General features: G+C 39.6%; 1 protein-coding gene across 3 annotated transcripts in view; it reads right to left on the reverse strand.

The window, feature by feature from the left end:
* LOC308486152 (uncharacterized protein) overlaps nt 1-15,890 on the reverse strand; it is a 103,828-nt gene that overhangs the window by 14,028 nt on the left and 73,910 nt on the right. For 2 of the 3 annotated variants that reach the window (XM_081022553.1, XM_081022554.1), the window contains exon 8: nt 5,858-5,927. The exons of the other annotated variant lie outside the window; for it this stretch is intronic. The gene's annotated coding sequence lies outside the window, so the exon portion shown is untranslated. The remainder of the gene's footprint in view (nt 1-5,857; nt 5,928-15,890) is intronic. 3 annotated transcript variants of the gene reach the window in all.

Genomic DNA, 15,890 nt, shown 5'->3' on the forward strand with positions numbered 1-15,890 from the left:
GCTCCAGGCAATAATATCATGAGAATAAGCTTTCAAAAATGAGGTTTGGGAACAATGCGATTAAATTTTGTATGTGCTGCAGCCGAATCTGATTAATATTTCATCACCTTTAAAAGAGAAAAAAGGTGTAAAGAATTCTTTGTCCTTCACAAATCATAGTAGCTTATTTTAGCATTTCGTTTGAGTGATTAGTGCTTGAAAATCTGAACCAGAATATAAACCTTAGATAAAACAATCAACGTTGTTTTAAAGGGGGGTGCTAATATTTTATCCCATCAAATACTTTTCAAGATTAGGCTTCTAAGCACCTCCACAATCCTGGTAGACAAATTTCAAGAATACAACCAAAAGAGCAAATACAGTACTAGAAGACTTACAGCACAATCTTATGCATGTCTACTCAGAAGTCCCATTGGCTTCAATGAAACATACTTCTAGCACAGGAGCATAGGCATGAAGCCTACATTTGCCAGTAAAAAGGAAATGCAAGAAAGATCAGCAAAGCTACACAACCTACACCATACTGAGTATTTTATAGAAAGGCAGGGTATAAATGTCAAAAATAAATAACAATAGTGGGGGAGGGGGATTCTAGCATTCCAATATGAGTCAACCTCTACCTAGTCAGAAGGTACCAGATTTTCAAAGGCATTTCAGCTCTGAGGATACAATCTTTGAATTTATGTGCCCCACATCAATATTTCATTTTGAAAATGACAAAATGCAGGTGCTCATTTCCCCAGGGCTCCTATCGCACATAGATACATGCCAAATCAGTGTGCTCAACATGCCACTTTGTCAATTCCCAAGAATATCACTTCTGATCTAAATCTGCTTGCAAGATCAACTGTCATGCGAAACAAGCGCCAGGAAATCCTAATCCCTATGACAATATGGACCTCTTTTTTCTTATTGCTTTTCCAGATTGACAGTAGCTACTACACTTCTACAGGCATTTCTAATGTGTGTTAATTTAACATACTAGGATAGCACACAATGCAGATGAATGCACTGGCTCTGCTGCTCTGTCATTTACCAACTCTGCTCTACTCAAGTGTTTTAGAGCCCTGATTTTTTGGGTGGCCTCCATGACTGCAGAGGTTCCTGGCTTTAGAAGGTTCCTCTTTAACTCATAGCTGATAAAAATGTTGAGCAGGCAGAGCTCTCATGCTCATGCTACACCTTCCCTTATGTATTTCTTTAACACCCATTACAAATACCCGAGAGGGAGCAATTGTTCTTAAGGACTCTCAACATCTGGGAGACTGGATGGCTGTTTACACAATTTAGTAATGCAAATCCAAATTGTGTATCTATACAACATGAAAATATCACAACAGGCGACTATGATAACAATGGTTGGCAGAAAAGGTTTAATAATGGTTGGCAGTAATTGTTTAATAATTTACTGGAGACGGATAGACACATACCATTTCCCATCTTTTGATGAATCTCAGGTGTTTATAGCATCTACCTTGCACACTACATAAAGGAATTTCAATAGAGACAAATGTAAAGTTCTACATTTAGGCAGGAAGAACCAGCTGCACAAATATAAGATGGGGGCACCTGGCTTGTTAGTAGTACATATGAAAAGAATCTCAGAGTCTTAGCAGACCACAAGCTTAACGTGAATCAACAATGTGATGCAGCAGCAGAAAAGAAAAGAAAAGAAAAGAAAAGAAAAGAAAAGAAAAGAAAAGAAAAGAAAAGAAAAGAAAAGAAAAGAAGCTAATGCTATTGTAGGCTGCGTCAACAGAAGGAACAGTCCCACTTTATTCTGACTACACCTGGAATATTGTGTCCAGTTAAGAAGGATATTAACAAGTTAGAATGTGTACAGAGGAGGGTGACTAAGATGATCAAGGATGTGAAAACCAAGCCTTATTAGGAATGGTTGAGGGAGTTGGGTATATTTAGCTTGGTAAAGAGGAGACTAAGAGGAGCTATGATAGCCATCTTCAAATATTTAAAGGGAAGATAGAGCAAGCTTGTTACCTCCTGGTCCAGAGGCTACAATCCTCGGGGTCTCTTCCAGCTCCACAATTCTATGATTCTATTACTTAGTTTTTCTTTTAATTATGGGCTTAAGTCTAAATTCATTTAAGAAGAAGCTTTCAACAAATGTCCTTAGGCATAATTAGTTTAAATACTATTAAATATTGTTATGAGTTTGGGGACAAGGGTAGGCTGTATGCTTGAGGCCCCTTCTAATTCCTGGATACAGCACAGATTCAATTCCTGGAAGAGCCAAGCTAGCTTCCTGGTGGGGTAATGGCTTTCTAAGGATGGGCTACTGAGGAAACAAAGGAAGTGTCTCTGTGCCAAAGAGAAAATGGATGGCCCCCCTGCCCTGAACTCACTGGTAGTTAGAAAGTCAAAGGACAGAGTTGGGAGTTGTGTGCGAGAGCTAGAAGCGAGAAGCAGCAAGTTGCAGGATGGGCAGCTGGGAGAGACAGAGCCGTGCCCAATTCCTGTTTGAATCAATCCTGAGGCTGTGGGAAAAGCAAGAACTTATTGGGGTGTCAATGCTGCAAGCCCCTCTATTGTAGGCTTAGGTTGTATTTTGTGTAAACAAACCATGTATCATAAAGATACCACACTCTCAACTGTTCCTCATTCCAAGGAAACCAAAGCCTTCAAAAGAGCCCTGGAACCCCTGGAATCTTGCATTGTCCAGAGATTGGGTGTCATGCAACAATATACTTCTGCTTGAGGTTCTGTGAAGAAGGAAATATTACAATCTGGACCTCCTCCAAATGTGATGATTACCAGCTTCTTTCATCATAAATGACAGGTATATGATACAAAACTGATATATTAACATAATTTTCTAGTGAGTTTAACTGATCAAGACATATTGAGGAAATCAGCCTTGTGTCTGCAGAGGAGAAATAAGAATTGCTGTTGATCTTGCTATGACACTGCGACCCTTGTAGGATCTAGAACTGACATAAGAGATATCTTGAGGATCAGACCTCTAAAATCCCTTATGCATTGGAAAGTTTGCTGACAATACTTTTGCTGCATGGTTTTCACAGAAACACACAGCATTACGGCTTCTTCTGCTGATACCACTAAAACAAGGTCCAATATTTTATCAACCTCTGTTCAGCTTTAGCTGCAGAGTTGCTTCCCTCTAGCTCTGCAGTTTCCTATCTTTATTAGTCTTGAATTATTTAATACTTATATTTCAGTAGCACCAAGAGACTGTGAGGGGGCTCACTGGAGCTGTTGTGCTTTGCATTGCACAAAGACAGGCATCATTCTTGCCCTAAAGGTCTTATAAGCAAGTTTAAAAAAAATGCTGCAAGATTGTTACTATTTGACCTTGATATTTTCATGTTATCCCATCATTTTCTCACCTATAAGACATTGATGCTGCATTTTGTTGTTAAACTGATATATATTCCTTAGGCTCAAATCTTAACAACACTTACCAAGTAATCCTATTAAACTGCATGGGATTTCCTTCTGAGTAAACGTGATTAGGATTCAACTCTTTCTTCAAGTGTCTTAAGAGTGCTGAAACCATGTATTGCACAAATAGGCAATTCCTGGTAATGTTTGTATAATTCTCAATCTATACAAACACCTTATCATGTACAAACGTTCCTAGTAGTTACACTTTAGGCTGTACAGGTGAAGGAATTACAGAACTGTATTTTTTTAAAGAAAAATTCTCTGCACAAAGAAAACCATAAAGAGTTATGGCTTTCTACGTATGAGAGGGCTTTCTTCGAGGAGGGTGAGCATTCAAAAGCACAATATCTCACCAACAGTCTAAAATGGTGCAGCCCACGAATGATTCCACCACATAATAAAGTGGTTTGTGTAGCTTAAGTCTGACAAAGCAGGGTCAACAAACAAAAGATGACATAATATCTCTGTCACCACAATGCAGTGGGTTCTTATTGATTACAATTTTAACTTGTCCTTCCCAGTGCTGGATTAAACCCTGTGGAGACCCCTAGGTAGTCGAAATCTTGGGCCCCTCTCGTGTGTGTGCTCTAGTGGGATAACACTGAACTAAGAAAGCTTGATTATAATTTTTTTTCCGAGATCAAATCAATATTATTTTGATCGTCGCAGGACCCCTAAAAGGTGTGGGGCCCATAGGCCAGTGCCTACTCTGCCTATTTGGTTATCTGACACTGGTTCTTAGTCCAAAGAGCTCAGAGCAATGTACAGAGTTCTCCCATTATGGCCTTAGAATGACCCTGTAGGTTGGACTGAGAGAAGGTTGTGGCAGAGCAAGAATTTCAGCCTGAATCCGTCTGGTTAAATCTGTTCTTGCCACTGAAACTCACTGTTAAGGAACACAAGAACAGTCCTGCTGGACGAAAGGCCTTTTTAGTTAAGCATCCTGTATCCTGCAGTGGCTAGCCAGACGCCTAAAGGAAGCTCACAAGCAAAAATGAGCACAAATGCCTTCTCCCACTGATGCTGTCCAGTCATATTCAGAGGCACACGGCAGCTCGTCCTGGAGATAGTCTACAGCCCATCATAGCAGCTTCCATGAATTTGTTTAACCCCATTTAAAGCATTCTGAGTTGTGGGCTATCACCATATCTTATGGGAGCATATTCCATAATTTAACAATGTGCAGAAGCACTTCCTCCTTTTTCGTCCTGAATCTTCTACTACTCAGAACCTCAAATTCCAATATTATGAGGGGTTGGGGAACATCTCTCTAGCCACTTTCTCAGCAACAGAACACATTACTCTTCACACCCTTACAGCCAACTCAGATGTTAAAAATATATATGCAACACAGTCATTCAAAGATATAAGCTTTTCATATAAAAGGTCGGGGCAGTTGTCCTACGCAGTTGATTTTGCAGGAAGAGCAGCAATTTCATATATTTTTTTATGAAAGAGGCAAAGCATTTTCTTCCACAGGTGTCAAGCCCTGAGGATAAACTGAGGTTTGTTTTAAAAGGAAGAAAATGCTTCCAATCTGCTTCTTGTAGTCACAGCAGAGAGGAGAGAGAACAGGGAAAGTATGAGAGTGACGTTCATTTACACGATGCTACACTAGACTATGGGACGCGGGTGGCACTGTGGGTTAAACCACAGACCCTAGGACTTGCCAATCAGAAGGTTGGCGGTTTGAATCCCCGTGACAGGGTGAGCTCCCGTTGCTCGGTCCCTGCTCCTGCCAATCCAGCAGTTCGAAAGCACGTCAAAGTGCAAGTAGATAAATAGGTACCACTCCGGCGGGAAGGTAAACGGCGTTTCCGTGCGCTGCTCTGGTTCACCAGAAGCGGCTTAGTCATGCTGGCCACATGACCTGGAAGCTGTATGCCGGCTCCCTCGGTCAAAAAAGCGAGATGAGCACCGCCACCCCAGAGTCGGCCACGACTGGACCTAATGGTCAGGGGTCCCTTTACCTTTACTTTACACTAGACTATGGTTTAATATTACAACCACACCAGCAGGTCTTTTATCCTTGGGGAACTGCCAAGGTCTCAGAAGCCTAGTAAGGCCCACTGCTACCTGTCCTGGACCTTCTTAGTGCACTATGAGTAAAGGACAGATGCTCGGAATGATGACAATTTAGCCAGGTAAGTCCACAAGGACTAACCAACAGAGGACACTTTGCCCAAAGCCACTTTAGTCCTGGAGTCAACCTTCTGTCCATCAGCAATCTCGGGTCATGGCTGGGAAACCTAAATAAAATGAGCTCAGAATGAACTCAAGACAGCACTTACACTATTGTGTCTAAGGCCAGGAAGATATGTAACCAGAGGGCAATGAGATTACTAGTCAGTTTCTGTTTTTCAGACTCATAGTCATGGTGCTAAGGATGGGGAAGAAATTCTGTTTGGTCACATTTTAATTTGAACCTACCTACCTTGCGTTTCCCCAAACAGTACATGAAATGAGTGATCCTGTAAAATTCACATCATGAATTTTGTGATCTTCTAAAAAGAAAAGAAAAAAGTGTGTACAGAATGAGTGTATAAAATGCATATATTTTTGGATTCAAACATACAAAAATGATTATATTAGGAAAAATTGCTTGCAAACATGTGGATCCTGGAAACTGCATAAAAGTCTGTATAATAGTAGAAATGTGCCCTAAAAGGATAGCCTTTTCAGAAGAAAAAAATCACAAACTGATTCAGAAATGTGGCAAAGTAAACTTAAGACTGGGAGAAAGAGAGAGAAACTGAAATTAACAGTTTTGTCCATCCCTTTCTTATGCTATTCCTTCATCAGATCTTCATGGCCCTGAAAGATATAGGAGCACTTTTCTTGGTCCCATGAACATCCTCCAGGTGACACACTAATGTACTTAGTGCAAAGTACTCCTAGTAATCAGAACTCTTGGAAGATCTGAGCACTGCCATGCTAGCTTCAAAATATAAATTCTGGCTTTGTTGTCATAGTATTCACTATGATTTTTAAAGCAGGGGGTTCCAAAACAATGTCTATGTTGTCAATAAAGCACAATATTCATATTTAACACTAGAAGTAAATCACAAGAAACCCAAACGACTTCCCATCTGCTCTCATGAATTAACTTTGGGAAATCGTATGTAATATAGAGATTTCTGTCTGCATATCATAAAGCCCTGACATATCCAGGCTTTCATTAAAAAGGCCCTGAGATGTGACTTGAATAACAATCTGTCTCAGCTAATTAGTATTTTCAGTTCAGCATATTCACTTTCAGACGTATTGCTGTTTGCACATGGTAATTTAGGTAAACAGATCCCATCCACAGCTGCATCAATTAACACTGCTAATCAAAACTGAATTCAGGTAATTAGGCACATTTATGCAAAAAGTGTGTAATTTAGGGGGGAAGCTGGATCCTGTAGTAATAGTTCAATAAGCAGAAGTCTTTTCTTTCCTTTTTTTGCAAATACGATGAAGAAACAAGGGTAATTTAGCCAAAATGAACATGAATTGCAGACTCAGTGAAAAATATCTAAATTAAATCTCAGCAATTAATTGACCTGTATTTTCAGAAACTGTATGCATATAAATATAATTAGACCCCCTCAATATTTTTGGATGGATTCCCACTAAAGAACATTCAAGGTTAATGTATCTACAAACAGATATCAACTTGGACTTTGCTGGTAAAATTTACTATGGCAATTTTGCAAAAATAAAATAAAAATACTATTCACCAAGCACTGATTATTTGCATGAATATAAACATGTTTCAGTATTTTAAAAGTTTCTGCTTAAGTTTTCTATCCTTAGTCCACTTAAAAGTACATGGGACGAAATGAAGGAAACCGTTTGGGGAAACGTAAAGAAGAACACTGAGATTTATATTGAGTGTAACTCTGCAGTGCAGGGAACAGCTGTAGCTCCAAAATAAGAACAAAGAACCATTCATATCATTAAGGATTAAAGACTATTGAAGAAAAAAGGGACATGTCTTAGAGTTGGAGTTGTCATGACCATGGAATCCAACAGTGGTCACAACATTTATTTGGATTGTCACTAGCTAAGGAGCCAGATGGGTTTTCCATCAGTGATCAAGGAACCATTGTGTGGCTTGCAAGAGCCCACTGAATCTGATGCCGTAGCACAAGGTCATGTAGATTGGGGACAGGACTTCATGGTGACTCCCTTTGAGCTTGAAAAACCAAGTCCCCCCCTCCCCACTCTTTCCCCAGTCCAAACTCACAAGGAGCAGAACAGGAAGGGAGCAATGGAACACAGGAGAAATGCCTCCTGTGTCGGTCCTTTACTAGACTATAGTTATCCAAAAGGTGACAGTCTTTAGGAGAGGTACACTGGAGGCAGCCACTATGATGTAGGAATACATTTTAAAACACAATTCACAGCTCCTAAATTTATATGTGGATCAGGACAGAACATCTCCCAATGTTTTGATGTAGTATTGGTTCAAAAACAAATAGAAAAATACTCATTTTGTGGGGGAAACGCACACAACATACATATTTTAGGGAATAATGCATAGAAAAGCAGAAAATGTATATTTTAGGAGAAAGAGCCTACTAAACTGGTATATCAGGGAGAGAACTGCATACACTTTAAATGCTATTTTTCATGAATTCTTTCTTTTAATCTGCATAAAACAGGAGAGAATGGAATAATGCTTAACCTCACGGAAAACTGACATGAAACTGGCCCGACAATAAATGTTGGAAATGTAATGAGACTGAAGGTACATTCTTTCGCCTTTGGTGGACATGCCCAAGGATTAAGACATTCTGGGAGATGATTTATAACGAAATGAAAAAGGTATTCATATATACCTTCCTGAAGAAACCAGAGGCCTTTCTCCTGGGCATGGTCGGCCAATTGGTGCCAAAGAAGGATAGAACTTTTTTTATGTATGCAACAACAGCAGCAAGAATACTCATCGCGAAGTATTGGAAGACACAAGATTTACCCACCCGGGAAGAATGGCAGATGAAGATGATGGACTATATGGAACTGGCGGAAATGACTGGCAGAATCCGAGACCAGGGAGAAGAGTCAGTAGAAGACTGGAAAAAGTTTAAAGACTATTTACAGAAATACTGTAAAATTAATGAATGTTAGAAAAATGTTGTAATGAAGTTATACGGCTTTAGTAGAAATGTTATAAGGAATTAAGTATAAATAGATTAATAGAGAATTAAAGGGAAAAATAAGGTTAGAATGTGTTAAGACAATTATAGGATAGAAAACAGAGGAAGATGGAAAGGAATTGCTGAAACAATTAACAGAAGTGGAATACAAAAAGGGAGGTGTGAGGAGGTTGTGGAAATAAGTGAATGAAAGATAAGATATTGAAATTGTTTGATGTGTTTAACTGTTTTTGTTTTGTTTTGTTAGTTTAATCTGTTAGTGTTATGTATTGTTTTTGTATTGTATTGTTTGTTTGTTTGTTTGTTTGTTTGTTTTGTAGTGTTGAAATTGTTGGAAAAGTAATAAATATTATTTTTTTAAAAAAAGAAAACTGACATGAAACTGAAATAGATTCATCTATCCCTATTTCACTATACAAATAGCAGAGCTGCCTGCGGCCCTGCCTCTCCTGAATCTCTTACCCATCCCCACAAACAATAGGCAATAGCCGTGCATGCTGTATCATTATGCCACTGTCCAGCCATCAGTGCTACATTATTTTTTATGTTTTTCCCCACCCCCTTCGTCCAGGGAGCTCAGAGTGGTATACGTGGCTACCCACTTCTCAGACAACTCTATGCAATAAGTTAGGTATGAAAACTGACACAAGGTCACTCAGGAAGCTTCATGTTGGAGCGGAGATTTGAACCTGGCTTTCTGCAGTCCTAATTTGACATTCCTACACTATACTACACTCTGCAGTTTCTGTCAGAGATAAAAGCAGCGCCTTTATCTTATGAGTGCATCGCATGGTTGATTAAGAGGCAACAAGATCAGGTCATTCATTTGTAAGCCCATCGAAGAAATTTATTATTGCTGCAATCTGCCCTATTCTATTTCAGCCAAGGAGACTATAGACCTATTTTATTTTTGAAGAAGAAAACAGTAAAGCAAGATCTATTAAAGAGCCACTTTTTATTAATAGGGTAGTACAGTAAAGCAAGGGATGCGGGTGGCACTGTGGGTTAAACCACAGAGCCTAGGACTTGCCAATCAGAAGGTTGGCGATTCGAATCCCCGCGATGGGGTGAGCTCCTGTTGCTCGGTCCCTGCTCCTGCCAACCTAGCAGTTCAAAAGCACGTCAAAGTGCAAGTAGATAAATAGGTACCGCTCTGGCGGGAAGGTAAACGGCGTTTCCGTGTGCTGCTCTGGTTGGCCAGAAGCGGCTTAGTCATGCTGGCCACATGACCCGGAAGCTGTATGCCGGCTCCCTTGGCCAATAAAGCGAGATGAGCGCCGCAACCCCAGAGTCGGCCATGACTGGACCTAATGGTCAGGGTTCCCTTTCCCTTTTTACAGTAGAGCAACTTCAAGAGTACAGTGGTACCTTGGGTTAAGTACTTAATTCGTTCCGGAGGTCCATTCTTAACCTGAAACTGTTCTTAACTTGAAACACCACTTTAGCTAATGGGGCCTCCTGCTGCTGCTGTGCCGCCGGAGCACGATTTCTGTTCTCATCCTGAAGCAAAGTTCTTAACCTGAAGCACTATTTCTTGTTTAGAGGAGTCTGTAACCTGAAGCGTATGTAACCCGAGGTACCACTGTAATGTGTTGAAAACAGGCAGGGGCAGCTACGTAACTTGTGACCACCAGGTGTCAGATTCCAACTCCCATTAGTCCTAGCCTGCATGCTCCATGGTCATGGATGATGGGAGTTCAAGTCCAATGGCATTCTGATGGTCACAAATTAACCACTCTGGTTTGAGGACTTAGGCAGAGTAGACCCACTGAAATAGATGGGACTTAAGTTAGTCATGACTATCTTAAATTCCACTGATTTCAGTCTGGATCCAATTCTATATTTCTATAGCATATTTTACACTACAAAGTGCTTTACAAATCGATTTACCTCCACAATTTTGTTTACCTCCACAACAATCCTGTGCGCTATCTGTCTTCCTCGCCACAGTCATACATCATTATAAAGTCAATAAAACAAAGTTAATATGCAACTCATTATCATGACAGCAAATCATATATCTAATGTGGCTAAGCAGCAAACACTTTGATATCAGTGCATCTCATTAAAATTCTCCTGTTTTATTTGCTAATGAAACTACATAGGCAACCACATGATGCCAAATATAATTTTCCATTAAACCATAGATGCTTATCCAGAGACAAAACTGCAGCATGGTGGGGTGTGGGAAGGAGAAAGGAGGGAAGCAAACAAGAGCTTGGCAGATGCAAAACGCACGCTCTGGATCGTGGCCTTTAACCATTCACTGAACTTCTAGCAATGACGTTTTTATCATTACATGTAGGTTTTTTAACAAATTGCACCGTGACTAAATTTGTGTCCTCCTTTCCCAAAAAAGGGCCACAGTGGGTGGGGGTGGAATGAAAAAAGCCATGCAATTCTCGTTAACAAATGCCTTTGTCATGTTGCAGCAGGAATTCCATGGGAAAACTTTACAAAGGGTATTATTTATGTGTTTTTTTACAGATGTCTAAAATAAATCTATCAGTCTACCTACCCATGGCAAATTCATGTTCTCAAAACAAACCAATATAACCCAACATTGATTTTTTTCTAAAATAATGTGTTATCTTTTCACAAGCAAACAACAAATCATTCATATATATATATATATGCATGCATGCTACTATTATTCATTTTCTGGAACAGTCAGTGTGAAACTAATTGAAACCAGTGAAACAGAATATTTATGGAATACAGTATCCTCCTTTACACATTTGTGTTATTGTGTGCATTCTAAAAGGTTTGACAGATGGTTGATTCAGGGTTGTTATCTGAACAGACAACCTTTCTCTACACACCAAAGAATTACAAGCTATTGCAGCCTCCTCCACTGTCTCAGGTCCTTTCTGCTATTTTCTTGTGCCTGCGTTGAATTTTGAACTTCTTTTACCTACATATATCCATGCAAATGAAGACACCTCAGCTGTGGAGACAGGTGCTTCCTTGGGGTGAATGTGAATACACTTGTGGATAGAGGAAGTTGTGGCTGTGAATAATCACATGGGTCTTTCCAATCCAATCACGAGGCTTCAGTACTGCACAAATAGGGAAAGCAGCTACTACACATGTGTATATAGCTAGCCCATTGATGTAGAAGGGTGAAGTGAGATGCTTCAGGCTGCACCATTAATGGGCAGGGAGTGACAGCCGAAAGCAGAAATTGGCATCCAAGTGATGCAGCAAGAATTTTGAAACCTTTGTTCCTAGTGGCACTGCATGCATACTTGTGAAGGGGCCTCATCTCTTGCACAAAAAGAGATGAGGAAAAAGTTCTTAAATTGCCAGAATTCACTTTGAACTCACTTGAGTTGATAAACCATTTAAATGTCAGAATAGCTGTTTAACTGCAGCAACAAAAACAACAACAGGATAACTGTTGCCCTGTCTACTGAGTAGACCAAAGATCATTCACATCACAGCACTGTATAAAATGGTCAGCAAACCATTAATTTACTACTATGCCATGTTTTAAGGAAAGCTAAGTACTGTATCTAAAGAAATCAAATTAAAGCTAGTTGGGTTTAAAAAAAGGTCTTCTGACTGAGATGCTTAAATATTCCAGCCACAATCATATCTGAAAGTTTATTTTATGAGGGGAGAGAAGGAAAGAGAAACCTCTATCTGCATGTTCAAAGTCTTATGTGTTGAACACTGATGTGTCTGGTTTTTTTGTGCCTGCCACCTGCTGGGCTCCTCCACATGAACATTATGTGACAATGTACATGTGAGGTACACACAATTTCTTATCTAGAAGTAGCAGTGCTGTGGAACATGTATTACCCTTATAAAATCAAATCCTACATATGAGCGTTTATTAGCATTTGCCATATTACTAGCATCTGCCATATGAAACCTATAAATTATAAAGTTACAGCACTTGCAATCAAAATCGTTTCTAGCCAAGTAGTTTAATTCATAATCAGTTGGCTGACAGATTATAACTAGAGAATTCATCTCTGAAAATTGAGAGGTTTCCTCATGTTCAGTCCTGCAGCACCACCAAACAATGCATGGTATTCAACAAAGTTTTACTCAGAGGAGACCCATTGAAATTAATGAACAGAATGCTGTTTAGATATTGCTTGGAAACTATTGTAGCAATATATAAATTGTGTAAACAAATAAAAGTAAGGGTAGGTAGTTTAATTTTGATGGGTCTATCTGAGTAAAACTTAGTTGCATACCAGATGATTATCCTGCTTACATTTCTTCTGCTGCATAACTATTTAAGGCACAGGGGCCTGGTCACCCTAGAATGCCAGTCAGAACTCCTTAATATGCACATGCACAATCTTTGCTGGTAGTTTGCTGGGATATTTCCATAAGCAAGGGGCTTCAAGCAAAAGACTCTGCTAATTTATTTTGTTCTCTGGGGTCTCTGTCAATACATTTTGCACCCCATGATGTGCCATAAGGATCCCTAAGGATCCAGCGTTTTTTAGGGCTAAGAAGCCATACAAGGTTTGCGTACAAGCAGATAGGCTACTGAATTCTTCCACAGTCTTGCTGAAATAGTTAGTGAACTGTGTTTTTAGTTCTGATGTTCTTTATATTGCCTATATAATTGTTGTAAATTGCTCTGATATCTTTTCTGTTGCTTTATACTTGTCCCTTAAATCAGGACTTGAGGCAATTGCACAGCAAACCAGTATTCCTCACACTGAAGAAGAAAAAAGGCAGACTTCAGGATATGGACTTGGGCAATTGATCCTCTTCCAAAACTTTATTTTTCCTATGTCTTTTCCAGGTTTGGTCTACCTCAGGCCACTTTCAGGCCACTATCTTAGGTAGTTTTTAAAGGGAGTGTAGGAAAGTACATTCATATCAATGGTTACCAGTCATGATAGCTACCTGCTACATCTATGATCAGCGAAGGTGTGTCTATGTATAGGGGCCAATTACAGGAGCAAGAGAAGGCTGTTGTCAACATATCATCCTTGTGGACGTCCCACAAAAAACCTGGCTGGCCACTTTAAGAAACAGGAGATTGGATTCGCTAATCTTTGGGACTGACCCAGCAAGGCTCTTTTTATATTTTTTTTGTTCAGAAGTACTGAAATAGACCCAGCTTGCCCTTTAAACCAGTTCATGGGCCTCAGGTTCCAAAGCAAGCCAATGTTCTTCATATTGATGAGGAAAGAAGCCAGCTATCAGGAGGTGGATTTTGACAGGTAACGATCTTGCAAAGCCTTTTTATTGCCATGCCCTTCCAGTATTTCCTTGCCTGGAACTCTAGAAGTGAAACACTTGTAGCAGCTTGTGAACCTCACAATTGCCAAATTGTACCCATCAAACTGAAGGGAAATAGACTTGATTGTGTGTGAAATCTTATGGTTGCAGCCCTTGGGCCTTTACAGGGGCACACTTTGACCCTCCAAGTCATTTGATTTGGGGGGTTTTATGCCCCTGTTGTAAGTCATGAATATGTATATATCCTAATTAGCAATAATTTATAATTATTTAAGAACTTCAGTATAGTTTTTAAATGAGGTGATAAACTGGCAGCTAGGCAGAAAATTTCATACACATGTAGAAAGCATGAGATATATCTATATATATATCTATTCAGTATTTACTGTTTCATCTCTTTCTTTAGTTTAAAATGTGGAAATAATGGCAACGTTCAAGAGAAGATGCATTAATACTAGATATATACACCATTAGCAAAGCCAAATGGCTCCTTCATAGTAAAATAAATTATAGTTGAATAATCAGCTTGGAATGCTATGTTATATGTGGTTAAATTCTGTGCATGCATTGTCAAGTTTTAAATGCATGTTTTTGCAAGCCTCTAATCTAAATGTGATTGTCTGAGGCATTTGACAGAACAGGTGTATTATTTTAGTTTATGCAAACATTTCAACATATATTAAGGGAGTTTACATGGTAAATTGAAAAGCAGAGAGGCAAAGCTGGCAGGTAGCAATTAGTAATTTATATAAAAATCCAAAAGGATAATAGAATGATTATAAATGTTGAGCAGAATATAATTAATAGACCATTAAAGGTCTCTTAAGCATGTGGATTGCTTAGTTCAAACACTGGGGTTAATCTAGGTCTCAAAGTGTGCATGTTTTGTGTCCTGAAAGGATTTACTTTTCCTTTCCTTTTTTTTCTTTTCAAGGTCATCCAACTGAACGAACTCCACACCAAGTTTAGTTTTCATCATTTTCACTTTTTTTCATGGAGTCCCATAAAAAGGTTTTTCCCCCTCCCTGGAGGGTGTTTTAAGTGTAAATGAAAGGGCTAGGTAGGATGTTGCTGCTGCCTCAGGCTCCTTAATTTCTCCACTACAATGCCTAGGACTTCACTATCTTCACAGAGTCAGTGGGAACTCATCTTTGATGAAAGAGAGAAATAAATTGAATAGGACAGGAGATTGCATATTTATTACAATTTTAATAACATACATAATTTTAAAAGATAGGAACTCTTAACTATGCAGTGAATGTAACACCAGAATTTAACTTGGCTCACCAGTGCTGTTTCTAACCTTTGTGAGCCAGCAGGATAGAAAAGGAAGCAGATTCTTAACTTTGCACTCTCATATATAAAGGACATAAGCTTCTTTCCATTTGCTATTCAACAAAAGGCTTATTAATTGTACAGGTATACTGGAGGATATAGGCCAGTGTTTCTCAACCCTGACTGAGGCCCCCGTCTCATATAGGAGATTGCATTCCACCAGTCCCAACTGTATCCTCCCCAAATTCCACCCCCACACCCTGGTCATAGCTACAAGTCCACTCTGACCTAACCTAAGGGTGTGAGAAAGCCCCTTACAAATTAAAAACAAAATTTGCATCTTCTGCTCTATGGCCACAGGGCCTTTTTACTGCAAGAGCAGCATTTAATTCCCTGCCTTCATTTGGAAGTTGTGGAAGCCCCTCACAAACTCGTGCATTGTTACACATTTTCTCCTGTTAAAAATAATAATAATCTGTAAATAGAGAAAATTAGATTTCAGGTACTGTAGTAGGTTTGTCACCTAGACCTATTCCATACTGGAGCCCTTAACACTGCTGACACTTTGCTTTTCTGCAATCATTTGTAGAAGCAGAACTAAAATGGTGGCTCCATCTAATTCCTAAAGGTAAAGGGACCCCTGACCGTTAGGTCCAGTTGCGACCGACTCTGGGGTTACGGCACTCATCTCACTTTATTGGCCGAGGGAGCCGGCGTACAGCTTCCGGGTCATGTGGCCAGCATGACTAAGCCGCTTCTGGCGAACCAGAGCAGCGCACGGAAACGCTATTTACCTTCCCGCCAGAGCGGTACCTATTTATCTACTTGCACTTT

This window comes from Podarcis pityusensis, assembly GCF_964106645.2.
Source record: "Podarcis pityusensis genome assembly, chromosome: 10".
Taxonomy (NCBI): domain Eukaryota; kingdom Metazoa; phylum Chordata; class Lepidosauria; order Squamata; family Lacertidae; genus Podarcis; species Podarcis pityusensis.